This window comes from Saimiri boliviensis, chromosome 13 (genome assembly GCF_048565385.1).
Source record: "Saimiri boliviensis isolate mSaiBol1 chromosome 13, mSaiBol1.pri, whole genome shotgun sequence".
NCBI classification, from domain to species: Eukaryota; Metazoa; Chordata; class Mammalia; order Primates; family Cebidae; genus Saimiri; species Saimiri boliviensis.
In genome coordinates, this window is record NC_133461.1 from 79,755,208 (window position 1) to 79,766,721 (window position 11,514).

At 41.6% G+C, this 11,514-nt stretch overlaps 1 long non-coding RNA gene across 2 annotated transcripts; it reads right to left on the bottom strand.

The window, feature by feature from the left end:
• Window positions 1-435: 435 nt before the first annotated feature.
• Window positions 436-6,620, bottom strand: LOC141580834 (uncharacterized). 2 transcript variants are annotated; one of them, XR_012513204.1, is made up of 4 exons: window positions 6,491-6,620; window positions 5,976-6,255; window positions 5,361-5,466; window positions 436-4,829 (listed from the first exon to the last, which is right to left on the bottom strand). It is a non-coding gene; the product is annotated as an uncharacterized LOC141580834 (long non-coding RNA). The 2 variants fall into 2 exon arrangements; XR_012513205.1 differs by lacking the exon at window positions 5,361-5,466.
• Window positions 6,621-11,514: the final 4,894 nt, after the last annotated feature.

Sequence of the window (11,514 nt, forward strand, 5' to 3'; positions counted from 1 at the left end):
GCTGACAAGCTCCCAGGTAATGACTAGGCTGCTGGTCTGTGGACCACACTGTGGTAAGATTGTAGGCTACATTGTAAATAAAAGCAATGAAGATGGTGTTTACAAATAAAAATGTATCCCCTGGGAATAACTGATTAACTTTAGCTGGAATCTGAATATTAACTCATCCTGGAAACTGAGCCTGTAGCTCGTGGTTTGCTTGTGGAAACTGAACCCCATAATTACGTAGATTATTTTTGTCATGTAATCTCTTGCTTTCACCTGCTCTGAATCTATATCTATCTGTCCATCTATCTATCTATCATCTATCTATCTATCTATCTATCTATCTATCTATCTATCTATCTATATTTTTAAAAACACTTCTCCTCCAAGTCATGCATTCCTAGAGAGAATGACAATTATGGGGTTGACCTCCTGCCCCAACCCCATCACTACTGTGTCCTATGGTAGGATGATTGCATGCCCCAGGGATGAATATGCATACCTCCCTGGATGAATAGATATCACTTTGCAAGAGAAAAGTTTCTTTTCTAATGGGAATAGTAAGTTGGAGGGAGGTGATTTTGGACCTATTTATAAAAACAAGCTGATAGGGGTAATCAGAACCTACATTATTTGTGTACCTGAACCAGCCATGCTAAAGTCAGCCTTTCCTATTGCATAAGTTTATAAATGTCCTAAGATATTTTCAGTTGGGCAGTTTTTTTTACAGTTGTAACTGAGAGCATTTTGATTAAGACATTCACTGAGATTTAGGTCAACTAGCTCACTGAAAAGCTGTGTTTTACTTAGATTCCCCAGAGAGCAAAGTCAGAGGCAAATGCTTCTGTGCTACCACTTTATTAGGAAGCAAAATCCAGGGCAGGAGGAATGAGGAAAATGAAAAGGGAGGTAGGGAAGGAAAATCAACAATATTAAAGTATGTTACGAACTGACCATGGCTTGGTGTCAAGATCAACTGATTGCAAAAGCTTGTAGGATCTTCAGCCAAGAGGCGATGTGAACTCATGTGTCTTAGGAATCTGCTTTGTTGGAGAAAGTCAGAAGCATTTATCTGCTTTCATTCATCCGGTAGAGTAAATGTTTTTCAGATGCTGCGGTAGGGGCCAAAGCCCTTGGAACCTTAATTGTTCCCTGAAAATCACTGACATAAGGCAGATTGATTAACAGGATAAAAGGCATCCAAACCCATTTAACATGTACACAGGAGCCTTCAGAATGAAGACCCAAAGACACAGGGAAAATTGTCAGTTTTCATGCTTATGGACATACAAGTATGGACAGCTGTGTAGAAATATGATTGGACAAAAAAGGAATGACTTAATGCTAACAGATTGAGTGGAGAAACTGAGCAAGGACTATCTGTCTAGATTCTTATTGGTGTCTCTGAGCAGCACTCCTTCCTTCTGAGTACTGGCAGGACCCTCTCCGGAAAGGGGGCAGGGTCTTATGATCTACCGTCAAACGAGGTCAAACAGATTATTTCTTGATGGTCAGTTTTCACACAGAAATGCAGAAGGAAAAATTACAGTTAAAAATAACTTTAGATCTTATGACTAGTTCTGGGGGAAGAGGGCTCTGATTTATGTGACCCTCCTTGGAGAAGAGGGATTCTAGTTTCTATGCTAGCCTTGCAGGGAGAATGGGACTGAGAGGGAAGAGCACAGGAGAAGAGAGGAAAGTTTCCTTCCAAGGCTGCTTCTGATGGCTTGACTTTAGAGTGTTGTTTTCTGAGCCACAGTGGTATATTAATCCACTTGTACTTCCAGGCTGTGTATGTGTAGACATCTAGTCACATGGCATTTCAAGGCTTAGTCATGATACAGCCGCAGAAAGCGTAGAAGGAACAACAGCATGAGGGAAAGCCCTTTCCAATTGCCCCTGCATGCAGCTGGCTCTTCCTTGCAGTGCTATCTGGAATAGGACAAGTGTCAAAGTTCCTGAAGACAGATGAGGCTGAGAAGGTCTAAGCTGGTACGTTCTGATGCTGCCTTCCCTATCTGTAAGCTCCCCTAGGCATCACTGTGATTAACAATCTCTGCCTGTCCCAATAATCCTAGACTATATTTAGGTTTTATGCTGAAGTGTGGCTTTCTGCTGAAGACTTGGCACAGGAGAGTCCTCTCATGATACTGGATATATTGGTTTCCCAGAGCTGCTGTAATTAAGTGTCACAAACTATGTCGCTTAAAATAACAGAAATGTACTCTCTCACAGTTTGGAAGGCTAGAAGTCCAAAATCAAGGCATTGGTAGGGCTGCACTCCTTCCAAAATCTTTAGGGAAGAATCATTTTCTTTCTTCTTTCAGCTTCTGGTTGTTCTTTGCTTTTCTTGGTTTGTGGCAACATCACTTCAGTCTCTCCCTCTGTTGTCACGTAGCCATCTTCTCTCTGTTTCTGTGTCCTCTCCTCTTCTTATAAGAACACCAGTCATTAGATTTAGGATCCACTCGAAAATCCATTATGATGTAATTTTAAAATTCTTAACAAATTATACATGCAAAGACCCTATTCCCAAATAAGGTCACATTCTGAGATTTAAAGTGGACCTGAACTTTGGGGAGACATTGTTCAATGCACTACGCCAGGGTAATGTTGTAAGGACAGAGAAGAGCTTGGCTTATAGCACTCCATGTGACCTCATTGACTCACGATGCATGCAAGAATGACAGACACATGCTACAATAATACATCTTTGTATAGAACCCTTCTTCACGATCTTAAATAGCACCATCCCTCAATTTCAATAGAATTATGTTCCTTTCCAAGCTCATTGCTCACCTATTAAAATAGCAGCCTGGAATGATCATCCTAGAATGGCAGTGGGGGCATTAATTTAGGATGCCAATGTGTTTTAATGCATCCTAAGTGTGCTCATTCAGTAATGTTATCTTCTTTTCTGGGCCCTTGTCCTGCTAGGAGACAAAAGCTCCAACCAATCTATGTTTTGAAAATCCCAATCCCAGTTTTCAACCTCCAGCCCCCACAAAACACAGAAACTGAAAGTATCACTAAAAATCTACCTATTTTTTACTAAATTCTGCATCATAATTTCACTGAAGATAAGGTAAACATCGAAATTACATCTGTCATGTAAAGCAAGTATGTCATCCATATTTGCTTTATATGATCCGTATAATTCTAAATTCCAATTCTAATAATGTCCTAATAAGAAGAGAGAGTATAAAATGTCCTGAAATACAAAAATTCAGACAGGATATTTCTTGGGAGGCAGATCAAACTGATAAGGCAAGGTATGAGACATTCAGTGCTCTCAAAAACAGAGCACTTACCTGGACCAGTCTCTGATCATATCATCTCAGGTTTGAAATGATATGACTTGCTCTGTGTTTGTCTGAGTATCAATTCCTAAACTTCTAATGAGTGGGTGAATAAATGAATCTGTATCTTATTTAGGACCTTTTATTGTATATTTCAACTCTGCCTATTGTCTCTGAAGTTTCCTTAACTGGAATCTTAACAATTTCTTCTTCATTTGGGGTTTTGGCTGAAAAGCCATGGGAAAGATGCCACAATAGCTTAAACTCACACTAAGATACAAATGATACATCAATATCTTTTTGACAGGTAAGCATTAATTGCAGGGTGGAGTCGCAGCCCATGAGGGACCTTGAGAAAATACAGAAGCAGAGATTAAAGCATACATATTTACACTATAGAATTTCCATCTAAGGTCTAACTCTGAATACTCCCATCCTTCAAGAATGAAATTCTAGCTTAACTTTCCACCACCATATAAGCTTCTTATTTAACAGACTTGAAGTAAGTGGAGGAAGTAGAATTCTCAGGACTAACTAGGAACCAAAGCTCAGTGGCAGCACAAGAAAAAACTGTGAGACAATAGCAGTCGTTTATCTTTCAGTTCCCACAACAAACAAATCACATTACAATGGAGGTTTAACTATTTTTTAGTAAATTCTGCACCCCTCACTGCTCTCATTCTGTGTTGGTTTGATGGTTTCTCCTAAAGCAAAATGGCAAGAGTAGGAACCACAAATGTAAACTCGAGCCAGGATTGTCTGATACCGTTTTTCATCCCAGTGACTTCGGTCCAAAAGACTATATTTAAACGTTATCAGTCAGAAGATGTCTCTCAATGAGATGATGGGAAAGAGGAGGGAGGGGCTAGAAATATCCGAATAAGTGAAATGCAACTTATCAGAAAAGATTTATTCCTTAAAGTCTTCTGTAATTGTTATTATTACTGAATATCATATTTTAATTATACAGAGTATAACATCAACGTCAACTGAGCACCACCCACTTATGGCTCCTAGAGAAGATTCTAAGTTTTTCTTTAAGTTGAAATATTACTATGATCCACCTGCCAAATGTCAGACCTCAGTTCTTCCCTTCTCATGGGAGTCTCCAAAAGTTCTCAAATTCTGTCATTATTTCACAAAAGCCCAAATGACTGTCCTGCTTTGAACTTCACTAAGATACCAATGATATATCAACATCTTTTTGACAGGTATGCATTAATTGTAGGGTAGGGTCAAAGCCCATGAGGGACCTTGAGAAAATGCAGAAAGCAGAGATTGAAGCAAATGTATTTACACTGTAGAATTGCCATTTAAGGCCTAACTCTGAATATCCCCATCCTTCAAGAATGAAATTCTAGCTTAACTTTCCACCACCATATAAGCTTGTTATTCCACTGATTTGCCTTCCCTCGTTTGCTTTGGCATCTGCGGTACTTGCTCTCCCAGCTCCAGCTTTGTAGAGTCCTCCAAGATTTTGCCTGCATTTAAATCAGCAGGGATGGTCTTCTTGTTGGCAACCTCCTTCCTCTCTCTTAGTCTTCTCTGGGGAAATGATAGAAATATAACATATGTAAACTTTCAGAGCAGAAATTTGTCCACAAACTTTGGTGGCTATATGTATCATGAGAAGGCATTGTTTAAAATGTAAAATCCTTAGTTCTGCCCCAAGATATTCTGATCAATTTGGTGGGGTCCAGTGCCAGAATTTTCACAGATCATCTTGATGTGGAAAAGTGCTGTTTTGTCCAATACTGTGCGGTATTAGTTTGCCTTTCCCCCCTTGTCCCTTCCCTGTTCTCTATGTTCAGTCAATCTACAATCTCTTCTCTTCTAATTTTTAAGGAGGTATTTAGCAGGGTGGAAAGCAGGAAAAAAAGTTAACTGTCACATGACTTTTGTTTTCAAAAGTTTTATTTCCTAGACTAAAGGCCAACCACCAGTTGTCTCTCTATTCGAGTGCCTTGGTACTTCACAAGACCCTTCTGTTACAGCAAAAGAAAACAGACTCAGCCTCGCTGTTGTAATGAAATTGCATAAACTGGGTGGCTTAAACAACAGACTATTATTTCTTACAGTTTTGGATGCTGCGAAGTCTGAAATCAACGTTCTCCTGATTCAACCTGATTCAATCCCTGTTAAGGACTCTCTTCATAGGGTGTTGATGAGAATCTTCTTGTTGCTGTGTCCTCACATAGCAGCAGGGGGTGGGGAGGAGAAAGAAGAGAGGTGGGGGGGGAGAGAGAGAGAGAGAGAGAGAGAGAGAGAGAGAGAGAGAAGGGAGGGGGAGAGAGAGAGAGAGAGAGAGAGAGAGAAAGAGAGAGAGAGAGCATGAGAGTGCATGCTGGTGTCTCTTTCTCTTTTTATAAGGACACCAATTCTATCAGGGTGGTTTCATCCTCATGACCTCATCTAAACCTAATTATGTCTCATAGGTACCATCTTCTAATAATGGCATATTGTGGATTAGGGCTTCAACATATGAATTTTGGGGTACACAAACATTTAGTTCATAACAAGGCCAGGAACCATAATCTGAATGAAAGACTGCAGTATAAAACACACACACACACACACACACACACACACGCACACGTACGTGTGTGTGTGCACTTTATATATATTATGAATTTTATATATTATATAATTATATATTATACCTAAGTTTAATAGGAATAACTTCAGAAATACCTGAGCTTGTTGACTGAGACTCAGATCTCTCCTTTTAGAAAGTCCAGATACAGACACAATGCCATAAGGTTTCACCACATAATTTGTCACAGGTAAGCTGCACACACCGGCCAGTGGCTGTCATCAGGAGAGAGGAGCAATTGTGCTCTGGAGGTTTCCATTATGGAATTCTGGGACTGGACTCCAGGGACTGGACTCCATTCAATCCACCACCAGTTCTGGTTTAATCTCCAGTTTGCCGAATGCGCAGGAGTGGAAGACTGCCTGGAAGCTACCTGTGCTAAGGGACAAAATCAGAGGGTGGAGGCTGAAGGTGGGGACAAGGAGAAAGCACGAAGAGGGAGCAAGCGGAAGAGAATGTCCCTGAGCTCCAGAACTGCAAGGAGCAAGCCTGTGCAGCGGGGAAGGGACATTAATACCATCCAGTGCTTTACAGTCAGGCAGATTTAAGCCAAATGAAGCTGAATGCATCTTTTTAATCTCAGATGTTGCTTATTAAGAAACATTCTTCTTACCTTTGCATCACTGCAAGCGTTTTTTTCCCTGCATCTGTTCTCCCACCAGAGCCCAGCGCCTTCTGACAGGGGAAAGCAGAGATCAAAGCTGGCACTCAGAGGAAAGGAAATGAAGCCCTGCTGCAGGAAAGCAAGCTGGGGACGTAAAAATCCAGTGCTGGGTCTGTTCTGGCAGGCGAGGTCCTGGCAGCATGCTTTCCAGCGCTGTGGGCTCAGCGCCGGAGCTATAGTAGAGAATAGCAAAGAAGTTCTTGTAACCGATGAAGTACTCCTTTTTGCAAATTATTTACTTTAAACATATGAATGAAATTCAAGGAATCTCCATTACAAAGTGTCAGTCACTTATTTGTGTTCCTCCCAAACAGGTAAAAATATTACTTTATGGGTATTCGGTACCTCTCCCACGCATCCCCATCTTACACCCGAGCACCATCTCTAGACCCCACCCCAACCCAAAGGCAGTTCCTGAAGGGTTAGCCTCCCCCGACACTCCATAAGAAAAATTCTTCCTAGTTCTATTAGCTATTACTTTGCTTCAAGATGAAAGTTGAGCATAAAATTTAGGGAAAGGACGGTGTCAGGAAAGTGGAGTGATTCCTTGGGTTTACCTTGGAAAGAGCACAGAGCTACAGGTGAAACAAATGTTTCTGTAAGAAAAAAGAGAGAAAGAAATGTGGATGAACCAGAAGAGATGAAGACTGATAATGAACCTGAAAGTCTAAGATTATTAGTAGAAATTTTAGCTGTAAGTAGAAAGACTTTTTATTTTTTATTTTTTATTTTTTATTTAGGGAGTAGAACAGGGTGTTGCTGCTTGAGTGAGAGAATAAAAACACGAAGAGTGGCCTTTTGAGCAAAGACTATTTTAGGTATAGGCGGGTTGTGAGTGCGACCTTCCCACAGAGCTTTGAGAAAGACTTCATTATAGATTTAGTTTGAAATTCAATTCATTTCTCCAACTCCAAAGTGTTGGGATCCACCCCTGGACAGAAGCTGCTTTAATGCAACAGGAAGCTACCCTGAGTTTATATGGGCTACACTTGAATGGGAGAAGAAGGCGGAATTAACCCAGGCCAGGTCTGAAACTATGCATGAGCTGCTGACCGATTTATCCATCCAGCACCCAGAACAGGTCCGGTCACCCCCTGGGCATGCAGCCTTCCAGCCGTCATCCACAGCCAGCCCGTCATGGCTGATCGGTGGTGGAGAGCCGCTCTTGAACAGCAGGATGCCCTGTCTATGATTGAGGAGCGAAAGAGGAGAGGAAATTCGGCAAATCCTCACCGCCAGGTCCTCACTCCATCCTCCCCTTGTTTCCATCTTTCCGCTGAGGCTTTGAGACAGATTCCTTCCACTGGAGCCTGTATCCCCTCAACTTCATGAGAATTATGGATTTGCCTGGTGCTGAGGCTGTGTGGAGAGACCTGTTGTTTACGACAACATCCCGGATAGCTTGGTTTTGTTTTAATGGCATCTTTTTCATCCTCAATCGAGAAGTCCGTCATAACAAGCTACTATAAATTACTGCCAGCGCTCCTGTTTTACCACCTCCAGCCTTTCAGCTGTGATATAGGGCTCATAAATCTTGTCAGGACCCATCTCACCACATTCAGTGCTTGGGCAGCTTCCTCCACGTCCTTCTGTGTTTTGTATTCCCTCTGTCTCTTTTGACTGTGAATGGTTCAGCCAAAATGGAAGCGGGGCGGCCGTGGTGTTTAATCACACCTTGTTGGGGCTGTGAAGATGAATGGGATTTGGGATCTAGGGTTAAGAGAGGGAAGGGAAGGAGAAGAAGCAGGTCAGCAGCAGTTAAGCCTCAGAGGAACTAAATATTTCACAGCTGGAATTGGCTGGAGAGAGTTGCAGGGGTGTCTGAGTAAAAGAGAGAGAGAGAGGGAGAGAGAGTGTGTGTCTGCGTGTGTGTGTGTGTGTGTGTGTGTATACTTTGTGCTGATAGATACACAGACCGCAGCAGGTCCCCCAGCTCAAAGGATAAGACTTGTTCATTATTGATTTTCTTCCATGTTTGATTAGAACTAGAACTGGAGGGTGGAGGGAGAGAGTACCTCTAAGCCCTGGGCATACTTTGATCTTTGCAATAAATCAGAATCTTAATAGTTTTCTTTTTTTTTAAGAAGGTATATATCTAATGCTTTTCCTCCTGTATCAACTCAGGGTACATTCTTCAGTTTATTCTGCACTAAAAAAAAAAAAAAAAAAAAAAAAAAAGAAAAAAGAGTAGCAAACCTGAGAACACACAAAATCCCACCTGATTCAAAATGTAATAAATAAGGATATTAATAAATAACATATAAATAAATAAATAAATAAATAAATAAACAAATACAGCTGCTTCCTGTAAAGGACATGTACTTTTCAAAGCTGCCTTCTGATGTCCCTCTGGCCTGACTTCTCTTCCTTGGGTCAGCTGAGACTGATGACCTTCTATCTTTCCTTTCCCCTTACTTTAGTTTTCTAGCTGAAGTGTGAGCTTTTCTCCTCCTTGACTTTTTCTGGGTCTCTGTAACAAAGGTGCTCCTCAAAAAGGGAGGGTGAGGAAAACAGGGATGGTTGTGAACCAACTTCTTCCGAGCCGTTTGGAGACTTTGCAAGCTTATATTAACTATCAGACAAGGTTGAGGTGAGGAAAAAAGAGAGAGAAAAAATGTGAGAAGTGGGATTAGAGAAAGTCCTAGAAAATATTATTTTCTTCTCTGCCAAACTTACCTGAATGCTCCACACACACTCTAGCCTTCGTTCACCCTGGACACAGCTGGCTTTCATCTGCATTGCTGTGTTACTGCTGTGCTCTTTCTAACTAACTGAATCCTGAAACCTTTCCCCATCATAGGCCATAGTCATTTCCTTCAGTTTCCCATTTTTTCATTTTACTCTTCGTTCCTTTCCAGATCTTCTTACTATTTCTAACTGAACACTGCAAGCTCCTCTTTCTCTTTTCATGCATTAACTAGGTTCTTACAAAGGCTCCTTCTGCAATGATCTGATTTTCTTAACACCTCTAAATTGTATATGCATCACCACAGAGAATTCCCCTCCCTTGTGCCTCAGTCATCACAATTCGGACCGTTTATCCATCCCCTTCTCTGCCCTGCCTGACCGCCTGAGCTCCAGTGCCACATTTCCAGCGCTTCCCTGGGTATAGGCTCTTAGACATCCTGAGATCAATAAAACTCAAGACACCTCTTTTAATGACACTGTTTTTTCTAGCTCAAAATCTCAGATAACTCTTTGATTCTTGCTTTACTTGTCTTCACTTTCCCATCATCATGCTCTGTAAAATGCCTAGAATCCCTTCCTTCCTTCCTAGATACCCTTAACACCTCTTAAACACACACAGAGACACACACACACAGACACACAGATACACACACACACACACACGCACACACACACACACACACACACACACACACACACACACACACATTATTCTTAGCCCTTCAACCCAGCTATTTGGTTAAACTCTACTCACTCCATAGTTCAATACACACTGAACAGCTGCCATACACATTTGGCTTTGTTTGCCACCCCCAGAGTAAGAAAACCTTGTTTGTAGAAAATTCCAAAATAATGGGAGAAAAAGTCTTGCCTTTCACTGTAGGTACTGAAAGGGTACGAGTACCTGTATCTCCTTTTCGGCTCCTTGGAAGCTGGGAAATACACGTGTGACAGAATCTGGATAAACGTATGGCCCCACTGTGAATTTGAATTGGATAAAGCAGGAAAAGGACACAGTGAGAGTGAAGGACAGTTTGCCACAGCCACGGCAGAGTTCAGCAGTATGCCATGAGTGGTCACTGGTGGAGGGCCACCATGGAGTGTAGCAGATTCACTGCTGGGCCCAACAGTGACATGCCACCCAGGATATCCAGGGGTGAGATCTTAGCTGAGTCTTCAGTTGCCTGGACTCTCTGAAATCCTGCTCATTTTTTTCAATCGAATTTTACATTTTTTTAAATCAATTCTATGAGTAGCCCAATATCTTTTCAGCGAATTCCTTTATTTGTTTGAGTTATCCAAGTATAATAACCATGTTTTCTGGTTTCTGCATTTGATTCTCTGAGATCTAGGGCCTCACTGACCCTGGATGGACTGCACCTCCCAAGGTTAGCCTAGTCCTGAAGACTCGGCTGTGAGCACATCTGTACACCAATCAATCCAGAACCCATGCCCCAGCCATCTCCTTTATGGGTACTGCTCTAATCAGTCCGGAGTAAGTAGCAGCTGACTAGGGACAACCCTTATGCCCTAGAGCACACTGAAAGTGTTCAAATCAGCCAATCCGTAATGTGCTTACCTGACTCTCCAATTTTTTCCTGTGGGAAGTACAGTATCACTTTTCCTGTGGAACCTGCAGTATCACTTTTCCATGCCTGCATGTCTTACCACACCTGATTAAAATAAGTTCCAAGTACCCTTAAAAAAACCAGGTTTGGTTGTGTTGTTTACAACCAAGAACCTCAACTGGCATAATTCCTATCTTATCAGAGGTTTGTGAGGTGATTAGGAACAGGAAACCATTAAAACTAACTTAAGAAGGGTTATACTGATAATCAACCCTGTTCTATATCTGTATGTATATGACATCCTCTTAGATAACCAGGATTAGGAAATAAAGAACAGCTAAGCCACCTGGGATTCGGTCCAGGAAAGCAGGGAACCAAGGCTCTTCCCACCATCTCTCAGAGTTTTGATGTACCCTTTTCTCTGCTCCCTCAACTAATCTGCTCCGCTATCATGTTTCTGTCTCACTATTGGTTTTCTTTGATTAATCATCAGCATGTACATGACCACAAATGGCTGCATCCTTACCCAATTTGATCTTTGAGTTCCAACACTCACCAGTATGTGACTCAGGGCTCAGTAAATTATAGTCCGCAGGTCAAAGTGTGACTGGCACCTGTGTATCTAAATACATTTTTATTGAAACACAGTCATTCTCATTCACTTGTGTATTATTTGCAGCTTCTTGTTCACTACAGTGATAGAGTTGAGTAGCTGTG